Below are 13,887 nucleotides of genomic sequence, written 5' to 3' on the forward strand. Positions count from 1 at the left end.
TCTTTCCTACAAAATGTTTTGCTCTGAGATGGTATTTTAAGCTTGAAAAACTTCGGTACTAGGCAAATTCTATTTTTTATTTTTTTGCACTTCTTCCTTACAACAGTAGTCTTTTCCTGATGTCCCATCAGATTATTTTTTGAAGCAGAAATTGTGGGCCAAGAGAAGCAGAATACAGCCTTTTATTTGATCATACATGTGTGATTTTATTTTAGTAAAATAAATGGCTGAGGATCTCAGAGGTGTGAGTATGTCATGTAATGAGGCTCAATTTTATTCAAAAGAGGAAAGGCAAGAAAACACGACATTCAATTCATACAGTGTGTTGACCTCTGGAGGCAAATTTGACCTACCATGAGGTAGCATGATACTACTTTGTTACCTGAATGTTCCCAAAGGTTCAATCATTGGCAAAAACTGATAAGTTTACAATAAATGAATCAGGGACAAACAAGGCTGGTATACCCTGACACCACTATGAGCTGATCAATCTTTTTTTTTTTAAACCAAAGCCATGGTAATACTGTGAAGCAGAATGACAAGTGTCTTTTAGCTCCCAGCAGCATCAGCAGGGAAATGATGAGAGGAGCAGATCACAGTTCTCAAGGTCAGATGTGAAAAGGTAAAAGGTACTTGTCACTCTTGCGTCCTGTCTCTCACCCTTATTGTCACTCATTTCTCATGGGAGCTGCAGCACTCCAACAAATCAATTGCATAGAAATAGCCATATTGACATGGTGCAAGTAGCATCTGCATAAATGTGGTTGTTCGGTCAGCTGTCACTTGACAAAACAAAGATTTAATTGAAACGCAGCGTTATTAGAAATATAGTGTAACATGTTCACATCTTAAGATTGGAAGATTGTATGACTATAAATGAACTGAAAGAAGGGAATCTTGTTGGCTTTGATGGGAAAACATGGCTGACTAGTAGCTGTGAGAGCTAGCTAGCTAGCTAGGTAGTTAGGTAGGTAGGTAGGTAGGTAGGTAGGTAGGTAGGTAGGTAGGTAGGTAGGTAGGTAGGTAGGTAGGTAGGTAGGTAGATAGATAGATAGATAGATAGATAGATAGATAGATAGATAGATAGATAGATAGATAGATAGATAGATAGATAGATAGATAGATAGATAGATAGATAGATAGATAGATAGATAGATAGATAGATAGGATTGTTAGAGTCCTGACCTCAATCTATAGATATAGGATGGATAGACTGATTCCAGTCTTAGCTGTCCTCCACTATGGCATTTATACAGCCACAAACAAGAGCCCTGAAATGCATCACATCCTTTAACCACTCTCTCTTTTCTCTCTGGGGATATTGACCTTGCCAGTTATGTTCTGCTTGGCTGCTCTGAGATGTTTGGGACTGTCAGAGGAAATATACAGCTCTTGTCTGGAACCCAGGTGTGCCGAAACAAACTGTTAAATTACTCATTACTCGTGTAATGGTGGCTTTATGGTTTGCTCATGAGGGTCATGTGTGCAACTGGCACAACAAGGCTTCGCTCGAAGGTCCACGTACGGGGGACTGCGCATCAGCTGTCAGGACGAATACATTAAAACGAGGTTCCACTTTCAGGCACATGTCCAGGCCTGTTGTACAACTAAAAGGTTCTCATAAAATTATTTAAATCTCACCTCAGGCATTCAAACCACACTGCCACTAAACAAAAAACAAAGACAGAGAAGAAAACTAAGCATACCACATTGTTTACAGTAATACCTTTACCAGTTATAACATGACGTAATCTTTTATTGAATGGCTTTATCAGCCCTTAAACACCTTAATTATATTCTTTTTTTGAAATTCTGTTGTGGGTTTGCAGCTGTGTTTCAAATCACTGTCTTTTTTATGACCATAGCTTTATCTCTCAAACAGAGCTTACATTTGACTCTTGAACAGTTGTGTACGAAAACAATAACTTAATGCTCAACAGAGGCCCTGAATAGATTTCCTTGAGCATTTGCAAATGTGCACCAAAGAGACCAGACAGCATTAGGTTCAGAAGAGAGCAGATATCTGATGACCTCCTGGCCAAAGAACCTCAGTGGGAATGAAAAACTGGCCTAGCAGAGAAAGAACTAAATGGAAAGTATGATCTAAAATCAGTGGCCACAATGTGGTGCAGGCCGGGACCTGTGCATCTGCTGGAGCACTGAAGACTTAAAAATGGCATAGTAACACTTTGCAGATTCATAGATGTCATTGATATTATTCTAATATATTCCTGAATTTCTTTAGATCTTTATGACCAGCCTGGTTTGGACACCATTTTTTCCAGAATTAAGAAAATCTTAAGATAAAACTGCTGTTGTGTATTCACTCAGGCCTGCTTTGTATGATATAAATATTTAATTTGAAGACATAAAAAAACTGCAACTAAAAAAAAAGAATCTGGCACCCCTGCTTGTTAAAATGCGTGCTGCATTCTTAGCAGAGAAAGTTTAACTCTTGTAATTAGGGATTCTGTGCTGAAAGATTAAGAAAACCATTCATGTCCAAAAGAAGCAAAAAAAACAACCCACAAGTACACAAAGGATAGAGCAAGGATATCCACTACTGAAAAAAAAAAGCCTTGGGTGGTATTACAACTCTCTAAGAATCGGCAACCTAGACAGTTTATGACTGAGGAGATTATCCTCCTCATTCAGCCATCTCAGGCTGCAGACGATGTCCTGGAGCTAGGAGCTGCCAATGCATTCCAAGCAATAATGTCTGACCAGGGTAAATTGTATTTACCCACATTTCACCTTTAACATTACGCTGGAAAAGAAGCCCAAAATGCGATTATGCACATGAAGAATTAATCCGGAGATGAGCACAGGGTAATGTATGGTAATTATCCAACAGGATATTCTTACATAGCGATTAGCATATCTGGGAGGCCAGACAAGGATGGGAGGGTAGTCTGAGAGGAAGGAAAGGACACAGTTGCTGATAAGAACCCTGTTTTTCCTTTCTTTTTTCTTCGTGTGTTGATAAAAAAAAATGTGGATAGTCTTGCTAAAGGCATGTAGAGTCTCCCATTGCTCTGTACCTCGCTATCTAATGTGCACAGCACTAGATGTGAATTGATATACAGACACACATCAGCAGCAGTCCTATCTCAGCGATGAAGGATAAAACAAGCCCTGACTATGAGAAGAAAAGCTTGTTTATTCTCATCTGCTACACAGAATAAGTAACCCGAATGTTTATTTGTGATTAGGTACGTCTCTTTGCACATAACAAATGTTATTCTTTTTATTTTAGAGAAATTGATGCAAAAAGATACAATTTAAATCGCAATGCTTGAGTTCTGATTTTATCCACAGTCATTTAGCAGATGCAGCACGAAAGATGGTAGCATTGTGGAGTAATTAGTGCCAAGACACTTGAGGCGGTGAGGATTTTTACGTTCAACGACATGATGCTGACTTAGCTGATCACTGATGAGGAGTTCTCTGATTTTAAAGTGCTGACAGCTGGATTAATGTTGCCACAGTGATAAAATATCACAGTAGAAGGCCTTGCAAAAAGTGTTTATACCCCTTGTAATCTGATTTTTTTTTTTTTTTTTTTTTACATTACCACCCCAAACTTCATTTTATTTCATTGGGATTATATGTGGTATACTGTGGTACAGTTGGAACCAGATTTACACTGCACAAAGACACACATCACCTTTTTTCACTTCTGTTTACTGATGTTTTGATCTGACTTACATTTCCGGTTTTTGACTAGTAAGATGAGCAAGATGATTTCTATTTGCTAAAGTCCTTAATAATGACTGTGTAACACAGATGAGAAGGGTATTTTATATATTAGATGAATGGGCCAATAGGTTCGACTATCGGAGCATAGTGGGGTGTTTAAATGACACACAAAGGCAGTTAAATGAATTTAAAAAAAACAACTGGCTTTAGTGACATAAACCATGAAATTAACAAACAGTTATACAAGACACACAATTATGAAAATAAAATTACACACAATAAAATACAAAAAAATAATACAAATACTTGGCCAAGTGCTAGTTCTCAGTTTTGAATCTTTTGGGTGCACCCTGGTAATCTGAATTCTAAATCGTAATAGGCAACAGATCAATCAATTCCAGTTCCAATTAGGTTCAGCTCAACACCATTCACATGAGGAGAATTTCCTACACAGCAGTTTGTTACGAAGTACCAAATAAAAACCAGTCCAAAAGGTGAGATCAGAAATTCCAGGATTAAACAATAAAAAGAAAAATGTCAGTCAGGGGTCTCATTCATAACCAACTGTGTGTGAAGATGTGAGTGGTACCAGCCTACCACACCGCGGGGTGCAGCAGGACTCCAAACGGAAAAGAAGGAATCCAGGAATCCAGTTCTTTCTAAGTCCAGGTGGGAAGGCTCGCCATCAAAGTCACAGGAGGAATCCACCTCAGGAACAATCCAGCATAAACAAAAAAACCTGACCGATCTCAATGCGACACGTTAGGGACAACAATATGGTGGCTCTCAGTCCGGACCCGTGAGGCACTTCAGCTGAACGGAGAACAAGATGAACTTAAAACGTTAGCCTAGTAGCCGTTAGAGCTAAACCAGTAGCCGTTGGCCGTTAGAGCTAACGAGTCAGCTCTAACGGTGTTCAGCAGAAAAAGTGAACTTGTCTTTCCTTTTCTTTTTTTTTTCACTTCACGCGTCCAGCTTAGAAGTCGGATGATCTGGGAAAGCGTTTGTTTAGAGTTGTATAACTGTTTTAAATCAGAGACTCTCACGCTGCCCAGCTTAATCGTTTCCGGATCTCTCTCGCTTACACACTCAGTGCTGCGGAAGGGCGGGTCCTGCAGCGGCAGTCCGAATTCTGATTGGTTTAAACTCACTGGAAACTAAACTTCCTATTGGCTAGGTAGACCACCTAGCTTCCCTAACCTCCGTTTCTTAAAGAGGCATCCCCATTTTATGTGGGTTACACCTGCAAGAAATTTTAAGGCTTTTTTTTCTCCTTCAAATTCAGATATTTACATGCAGTTCCTTTTGGTATTTGGTAGATGCCATTTGAAATTATACGACTTAGAACAAGTTAGAAGTAGGACTGGATAATAACTAAGACCAAATTGGAATGCATGTAATTAAAGGACTGCAGAGTGTATTAGACTAGTTTTCTAATACATGTGTGGATATGAATTATACGTTTGTCTTTAAAGGGCCTGTAAATGAAATGTGCTGTGAGTTAGGTTATATACAATCAAAAAAACTAAATTATACAAGTAATTTGTTGCACAAAATCTTTAGGAAAACAGGACTAAAAAAAAGAATGATGATATATGCGTACCACATTTGTTTTGTATTTTTTGTTTGGTTTTTTTTGCAAATCGTTTGCAAGATATTTATTTTTCTTATTATCACAGTTATGCAGTAGAATTTGTTGTCATATCGCATAAAATCCCAATAAAATGAGTAACCAAATCATGGTGCATGCATTTCTCTTGAAACAAAACACCCTTTATAAGTTTTATCATCATAAACAATGCACGCTGGTTTCAACCTTAATGGTCTTTTGATTTCCTTTGATTGTGTCCCCTCCGCAGTCATGGCATAATGTGACTGGGAGCCACTGTATCAATTCTGGGTTCAGTATTGAGGAGTAATCATCCATATAGTACACCAGCTTGCGAAGAAGCGCGGCCCATTGTGAAACGCCCATCTGTTTAGTGCATTGGGACGAGCCCAGTCTCCCCAGAGCTGCAGGAATGAAAGAGCCAAGCATGAGAAGACCCAGCTGAAGAGACAAGGGTGGGCGGCCGCTTCAGGACGCAGTCTGCCTCTAAGGCACTCCCGCCGACCACTCTTATTCTAATGCAGCTTCCGTGACTCCCCTGCCTGCATACAAGGCCGAGATCAGAGACCGACAGATGCACGGAGGAGAGCAGACTGCGGTGTCCGACACAAGCTCCGTCCTTTCATGCATGCAGCATCTGTGTTCCCTCTTTCTCTCTTAAGCTGTTTAGCTAATATTTTCCTATTGACTTGACAGTGCACACATTACCCATCCTTGGTGTCCCTCTTGGCGGGACGTATCTGTGTGAGCACAGATCGATTTATACAGTGGGCTGCCCCGTCTGTGTTGTCACTGTTCGGTGGCTTGGTTGGGAGCAGGTGATAAGCTGCTGCAGGCCAGTCAACCCGTTCCAGTGAGAGTCGTGACCTCATTGCAGAAAGGCTGATTATATCTTGGCCAGGGCTGCTCCGTCTGGGAATCAAGCCTCTGCATCGCACTATAATAAATATCACTCCTGACTGAGAGTGCAGCAGCTATTTAAGAGATTACAAACACTAAGACACAGTAGTCAGAACTAAATCATAATGTTTTTACACACCTATAGCATGTTTAGATGATTTTTTTTTTTACTTTATTGCTCTTAGTTTTCCATCGTACTCTTGTTATTCTCAGGTTTTTTGTTTGTTTAATTAAAAGTCACACTATTGATTTTCCTCTAGAATGACAGATTTACATTTTATGGGATTGACAACTAGTCACTAGCAATCATTTTGGTAATCCTAACTGGAAATGTTGATCAAATTTACAATGACTCCCATGAGCTATAACTATGACTTGCAAAACACTTACAGATGTTAAACAAACTGTATGCTTAAAATTTGCTTTATTAAATAAGAATAAGGTGAATAATTATGAAGTGAAATGAAAATTATGCGCGGTTTTTGAAACGTTTGTTCTGTGAAAGCCTGAAAAATGTGACAAGCCTGTTATTTAATGCAATCCTAATATAGATTCAGTTTTTCTATTAAGTTCAAAGTTCAGTGTTAGACCAACGACAAACATCGCCCAGGGAAAAGAACGTTTCTGTTACTGTCCTGGACTATCTTCTTGCTAAACCTTTTTGAATTGTGGGTTCATGTCCTTCTGTCTCTCTTAGGATTAATGCTATTGAGTTATGCTGTAAGCTACTCAGGTATTGGTCCCTGGATTCAGAAAGTTCTTCCCTTTACAGATAAGTAAAGATCCTCTTTATTGATTCTACTGCATTATCCTCTCTATATCAACATCACTCACCACTTTGTTTACCGTGCTGAGTCTGACTGGCGAATGATTCCGGAAGAGAAGGATTTTCTCACCTCACACCTTTTCTTTTTGTAATAATAAACAATTGAACAATTTCCCGGTAGTTGTCTACATTTTCGTGTCTGAATCATACTGGAGTTATTAAACAGATGTCACTTACAATAAATACAATCTTCTTGTGTGTAACTGAATTACAGTATAAATATAAGTTGTCAAACAGCTTTCACATCCCATTTGACCCTGAACAGGGGAAATGCTTGGTTTAATTGACTTTGATATATCAAAAAAAGGCATAAGTCACAGTTAGGGAATGAATTATCTTTTTTATAAGTTGAAGATGTGGGCGATTACGCGACCAAATCATTTTTATTCAAAATACAAGCGGAAAAGTGACTGAGCAGCAGAGATGTAAAAGCAGGTGACCTGCTCGCGAGAAAGCCAACATGTGTTGCATGAACAAGAGCCCTTTTTCTCCATTCAGGCCCATATGCCCCTGAGCCCCAACAGTACTCCCGCCCACCACTCCTAAACTTACACACGGGCACGCTCCTTTTTATCCAAGCAGGCCCCCCTCCTCCCGCCTCACACTTGTGATAACTGACAGCAGCTGCACTGATGAGCACAATGCTCAGGCCGGGCAGCTCAGCTGTCTTCACTCCCCACTTGACACCAGTTTGACCTCAGGCATGTGACTTGTCCTCCCCGAAGGGTGCTCTGCCTGTAGCCCAACACAGTTTGTCTGTCTATCTTCTCTAACCACACACACTGTTTACTGCTCCCAGGGAAGACAAAGGTCAGCCAGGTTAATTCAATTCAAGCTGTGAATGAATGATTTGCAAATGATGTTCAAATAAGAAACTAATGCTCAAAAGGGTAAACTTTGCCACTAATTTGTGTTTTATAATTCAGGAGTTTATATGTAAGCTACACAACTACTAATACATGCCCGATGACAATGAGCCGTCTTTTGACAAGTAATATCAAAAGTTTGGAGCACCTTAAGTCTGCCTTTACGGCATCTTCTCAAATCAAAGGAAATGAATAATTTGTAAACTATAGCAGCGCATAAAAAAGTTTACTGGGGTGAAATGTCAAAATATCTAAAATCAAGTTTAATATCTCATGCTTTTTTGTGATGAAAAAATATTTATATAATAATGTAAATGAGAACATGCCTATTAAAAAAGGTAATAAAATAAAATTATAGGTCTTGCCATATACAGTTGTTTATTATTGTCATTATTGGTTTGCCATATAAATTCATTCTTCTGTGGTTAGTTTCTTATCTATTTCCTATATTCTTTCATCAGTGCATTTTAGTTTGTTATTATTGACACTTACTTTAGCTCTTTTTGTGTTAATGAGTTTCCATTTAACTGCTGTTCCACATCTAATCTGATTAGCTCACCTGGTTCCTTTGTATTTTTCCACCTTTGTCCGTGGTTTGCATTGTTCATTGCTCAATTTCTTGCTCTCTTTATGCTAGTATTTCAAGGCTTTATTTTTTATTTTTTATTCAGCATTAAAACTCTTCAATTTACCTCTCTGATTCTGATCTGCCTTAATTTGGGTCATACTGAAAATCAAACATGTCACAGTAATTAGGCAAATTTTGGTGATTCCACAGGATTTCTTTAAGGCTCTCAAAGTAAAGAGGGCTGGATTCAAAAGGACACCACAATTTGCTTTTGAAAATCCTGCTCCTTTGTTTTGCATCTCACATTGTAATGTTTTAATGCTTCTATCACACACAACACAATCCCAATAAAATGCTAATTTTCGTGGTAATGCAGTGAAAGATGAAAGGGTTTGGAAGGTGTGGTAATTTTGTAAGGCACCATATTTATAATCAGAAAAATAAAATTTTGAATTTAAAAACATGGTCATTTGCTTTCATATCACGCTCATCCAAGCTCCCCCGTACGTCTACGTGGAGCATCAGCAATGTACTCATCCAGTATGAATGAGCATGAGAGGCCTGTGATAGCTCTCCTCCCCGCGGGACTGATGACACCAGGGAAACCAAACAGGAGCTGATGGTGTGACAGAACAGTCAAGTGGGGCGGGAGGGGTGGCAGGGTGTGTTGGTTGTCGGGGGCTCGTCACTCCCCTCTGCCATTCTGCTCTTTTACAACTTTACAAAATAGCCTTTTAATTTGCTGCAGCGTCTGGGCCGTCTGAATTGTGCCCACATCAATCACCATCATCACCGCCAGGGCCATGGGTACCCCCACGGTCCCCTGGGCCCTCTCACCGAGCGGCCCCCCTCAGGCGAATCACTCTCTCTACTCCTCTCATATGGGGTCGTTTTCCATCTCACCACCCCGGCTACCTCACAGTCGTATTCAAGCATGCAAACAATGTGACGCTGCTTCAACACTGCCTCAAACTGTCATCAACAAAATATTATTTTAAGCCCATTTTTTTTATGTGAACAGGATTAGGTTATTACTATCATAGCAGATATTACATCTGTTTTAGGGATAATTTTATGGTATTCATCATATGAGGATGTGATTTTATCTTATTCACAAGAGGTTTTGGATTATACACCTGGGAGTTTTCCCATTAACCTTGCATATGCTGTTTTCCTCATGAGTTTATAGCACATAATTTGAGTCTTTTCTTTTAATAATCTTCTTTAGTAGTTAGACTTAAAAAAATATATCTTAATAAGAGAATCAACCATTTGATTGTATATCTAGTTGTATGTTCAGGAGTGTAAATCTCCATCAGTCTCAAATCCTTTAGAGGTTCTAACAGGTTTTCTTGCAGAACTACCCTGCAGGTTGTTCCATGCGTCTTCCCATCAGCTTTAATGAAATCCCCTTTTCTGAAGCATGATGTTGACATCACCATGTTTCACTCTGGAGATAGTATGTCCACAGTGTACAATGTACAGCATTAGCTTTACAAAACACTATTACATAGTTTTGCATGCAGACGGAAACAGAAGCTCCCTACATGACTTGCGTAGAACTTCAAACTTGATTCCTTGGAAAAAATGTGTTCCACTAATAACGCTCATAAATTTTCCCACATGAGTTCTTAAACTTTGCAGCTACCACTGGCCTCTTGACCAGCTCTTTATTGCTCTTCTTTAGCCTGCCAGTTCATATGAGCAACCGCGTCTGGGTGGGTTTGCAAGTGTATGAAATTCTTATAACTTGGGATAAATTAAAACTACAATAAACTTCCCCAAAGTTTTCCCTTGATCATTTTTGTGTGATTTTCAAGGTGCTGTTAGATCACAAAGGGTAAATAACAATTTTAACAGAACAGATCAGATACACACAATTGCACTATTCTGTATTCTAATTTGGTGACTTCTATAGGTTGCATGCTTTCAAACACAGTTCTTTGAGACATTGTATGTTGAGTATTGAATATTGTGCTATTTGTTGCTGTGATGTGGTAAAATGTTGAAGAGTTTATGAAATATACTTTCATAAGGCACTCTGCATAATCCATTTATGTAGAAATTAATCTATTCAGAGAACTGACTACTGATTAATCTTGCACATCTCTATTCTTACAAAATTACAGCTAATTGAAGCAGAGTGTATTAGGGGAAGATGTATGTGCGATTTCTGCTGAACTGCCAATGTCATGCTAAGCTGCTCTACTTTTCAGTTAAAAATATTGAGGCTTTCGGGTCATTTGGCTCAGACAAGAGGAAGTACAGATGGTCTACCCCGTTGCCAGAAAAAGAATAATGAACTTTGTTTAAAACTGGCCAGAGAACTGTACACACCCCTGTGTAAATAGCCATGGGTTTGTGATATAAAATAGAGACCACTACAAATAGCTGCATGTTTTTTCCCACTGTTAAAGTGAGATACAGCAGGTAAATGAAATATTGAACACATCCCAATTTTTCTTGTTTAAAATATTTCAAATGAGGCCAGTAATCCACACATGCAAAGAAATCTAATCAGATTACTCCATAAATGAAGTTTTGTGTAAATAAATGGTATGATAGTGGGGGAAAGTATTGAACACATCAAGAAAATGATATGTACGATGGCAAAGAAAGTTAAGAAATGTTTGTAAATGTGTTTGTTTGTATGAAGCATATGTGCTAGTACATACAAATCAATGTCAGATTACATGATAATTAATTACCTATAAGGTTTCTCATTACCAAAGTATTGCACAGAGTGGTAAGATTGGTAAAAGCAAACAACCTTCACAAAGAATGAATGTTACTAATAGGGCAATGATTACAGCAGCATTTCTAAACCTCTGAATATACATATACTGCCATAAACATAATTTCACCATAAACAAGCCATGACCAGGTGACTTTCATAAAATGGTTGACAGAGGGGTCAAAAAATTATCAAAAGAGTTATACAAGAATCAAAGAACACTTGCGAGGTCCTCCAGGAAATTCTGGAAGTATCAAGCACAAGTTTCCCATGAAAACATAAAGTAATGCAATCAAACACAATGGCCTCAATTAACACTCTAAACAGGACTCCACTGATGAAGAAAATACGTGTTGAACTTACGGAAGGTAGTCAAATACTGGGAAGTACTGGGAGAATATAGTCTGTTCAGATGAAGAGAAAGAAACTCTTTAGCTATCATTTTGCACATAATGTTTAAAGAAAGACTGGTTCTGCACATCATCCCCACATGATATGCCAAAGGTGAAGTTTTACAGGTGAGAAGAAGTAGGGTGTGGGCTGTCCTACACCACTTGGCACTCCCACAACCCACATATTTAAAGGGAAGGATGAAAGAAGAAATGTATTAAGATTTCCAATGAAAAAGTCCCAAACATGGCAAAGGGAGTAGTTGGAAAATGAAACAGGAAAGAAACAGTGTGACTGAAAACAAAAAGGGGAGAAAGAGGAAGGATTAGTGAATAATTCTCTTACTCAAACATTGTCCCCAAAGAAATACTGAGAATTTCTTTTTTGTAAAAAATCAATAAATGAAAATGTGAATAATTTGGACGTTTCAATGTGTTTGAACGACTTTTTTCGTTTGTATTCCCATCATCAAGTTGTTCTTCATGCCAGATGGTTAAGTGTTTTGTTTGAACAAAGGAATCAGCACCGCCGAGTGTGTCTCTATGAGAGGAAGTGAAGCCATCGTGTTTCACAGCAAGTCTCTCCCGATGCTGCCAGACACACTTGTCATGCCATATTGTGCGCTGCCAGGTATTTTCCTGCTCTCTATAACTTTCCCATCCCACTCCTGCCTAATCAGTTTTAATTGACTTTAATTAGCATCTAGTAATTAATTTTGTTTTCTACAATTTATTTGTGTGACTGATCCCAGTGGGTGGTCTTGTTCAACTCGTTAGGGCCAATTAGCTGCAATTAACAAACACTAATGACGTGCCTCTTTTCATTCCAAAACAAACAGTGCACACCCTGCCAGATTCCAGCACTGCGAAGAGACCTTTTTGGTGTGAGGGTGGGTATTCGATGAGACACACATTTACTCATCAAGGAGGTCCAACTTGTGTGCTTTGGGTGGAATAAGTTTTTCACTTTAGCTTTTTTTTTTATGGTCGTCGCATGCGATATCTCCAAGTAGGTTTCCAAACAGAGTCGAGCTAAGAGAGATTTAGTTGGATCTGCTTTATGTGTGCTGTGATTTTCTTTTACCCTGATGTTTTATCAGACGCTGATTAAAAAGAGCTGAACACACTTGAATTTGAAACCCACTATAAGATCTCTTATCCAGTGCAGAGAAAAGGTTACTAATAACATGCATATCATCTTTCTTAAGATTAAAAAAAAATTACCTTGTTCATTATGCTGTGAGGAAATATGAAAACATTTCAAGCAATAATTTCTGGGTTTGTTTGTTTTTTTCAACATTGTTCAACTTTTCTTCCTGCAAAGATTATCAGACACGTCTGTTGAGTTGAGCGTTATGATAATGCATTCTTAAAATGAATGTGAAAAACTGTACTTCCTGCAATGAGACAGACAACTGATATTTCTGCCAGTCTCAAATGAATGGATGAATACATAAATAAATAGATGAAAGAGTGCAATCTAATAAAAATTTCTGAATAATCAGCAGCCTGCAGCCTTATCTTTCATTTATTTTTAAGAAAAGGCTACATTTCAGAGTTGCTGCCTGTGGTGCATGATTGACAGGCAAAATGTTGATATAAATAATAAGAGTAATATTGACTTTATGTATTGATACCAATAGCTATTAAGTTGACAATCAAATTCCTGTGTTAATTCAAAATATTGTACTTTGTTTTAAGCTGTGTTTTCAGTGTGTTTCATCACTATAATGGTTACAACACACAAAAAAAGTTCAAATATTTGAGTTTAGAGTGAATAAACACCCTCTTATCCAACTGACAAGGTTCTAATCAATCATCTTTAATGGACGTAAAAAGATCTAAACAATAGAATCTTTTAAATGAAATACTTTTAGACAGAAAGTAGGACTAGAGATCCTGGAACAAATGTTATTCTGCAATCTTGTTTCTGCGCCAAAATGATCAACACAAAAGTGATACGGATAAACTAACAAACAAAAAGAAAGGCATTTTAAAATATCAAGGAAAAGTTACAACTATCTGATTTGTTTTCTGTTTTTAACTAAAGAAATAAAAATAAAAAAGAAACAATTTGCATTTGGGCTTTTTAATTTCCCCACAGTACAGTTCCCCCTGCTGCCGGGACCTGCAGCTATCGGAGTCGAACAGAGCTGGGAGCCTGGGAGGGGGAAGTGCGCTATCTACGTCCCCATGTGCACCAACATGATCCGATAAGATCTATAAGAGACGGCCTATCGCCTCAGATTATAACCATTAGTGAATCTCGTCCTTTCAGAGAAATGAAGAATAATGC

This window comes from Xiphophorus hellerii, chromosome 11, assembly GCF_003331165.1.
Source record: "Xiphophorus hellerii strain 12219 chromosome 11, Xiphophorus_hellerii-4.1, whole genome shotgun sequence".
NCBI classification, from domain to species: domain Eukaryota; kingdom Metazoa; phylum Chordata; class Actinopteri; order Cyprinodontiformes; family Poeciliidae; genus Xiphophorus; species Xiphophorus hellerii.